We start from the raw sequence: 958 nt of genomic DNA, 5'->3' as shown, positions 1-958 counted from the left end.
CTTATAGCTCACATTCCCTTCATAGCAATAAAGCAACTGTGCAGTGCACCCTGTGCAGTACTAAATAGTTAGTTATGAATACTGTAACTAACTGTCAACAGGCAATACCAACAAGGTCAAAAGTTGCTTACAGAGCACAGTCACGGTGCAGCACTGAACAGCAGTGCCAGCACCTTCTGCCAGCACACAGGGCTCCCCTTTGGATGGTACACTGAGGGAACGACAGACAACCAGGCATAGGCTCAAATGAAATCCCAAGCACAGAACCGTCCCAAGCTGCACTTCCAGTTTCACAGGTCAATGCCACTTGTGGATAGGTGCATCTGCTGCCCTGCCCCAAGTACCAGTGCCCTTAAAATGAAAACAGGAAGCAGAAATAAGTTAAAAAGCTGTACCTGACTGACTTTTACACTGGGAGCAGGAGGGCAGTGAGAAGGAAGTGTTTAAAACAACCAAAAAAAAAAAAGAAGAGTACGATTTTAAAAAAAAAAAACCCTCTTTACCATAATCATCATGTCATATGGAACTTACTTACTTAAATTTGGGCACAGAAAGAGAAAACACAAAATACTCTAAATATTAATCATCTGTAATAGAGAACCACTCACTCTGTCAACAGGGCTTAAATACACCAGTCAGGTCATCAGCAAATGTTGAGCAGGCCTCTTGGCCCAACCTGCCCTTTTACTTTCTTCAGCTTAGTTTAAAAAAAAAAAGAAAGAGAAAAAAAAATTTTGAAAGGCATTAGTAGCAGCCTATGAGCACATGTTACCTTTCTGTCCTGGCATGCTCTCTCTCCACAGGTGCTATCTGGAAAATTCATTTGACTACCCTGCCCTTCTCGCAGTGTGCACTCTAGCACTGTGCAGCCACAGCCAAGCTCGCACTAAGTAAGCTGGCAAAGTAAAAGCCTGTATTTGACTCCAAAGTGGAACCGTGCTAGGCTTGCGACAAACCA

Source organism: Buceros rhinoceros, unplaced genomic scaffold (assembly GCF_000710305.1).
Source record: "Buceros rhinoceros silvestris isolate BGI_N320 unplaced genomic scaffold, ASM71030v1 scaffold2243, whole genome shotgun sequence".
NCBI classification, from domain to species: domain Eukaryota; kingdom Metazoa; phylum Chordata; class Aves; order Bucerotiformes; family Bucerotidae; genus Buceros; species Buceros rhinoceros.
Note: the sequence above shows the minus strand (reverse complement) of the source record.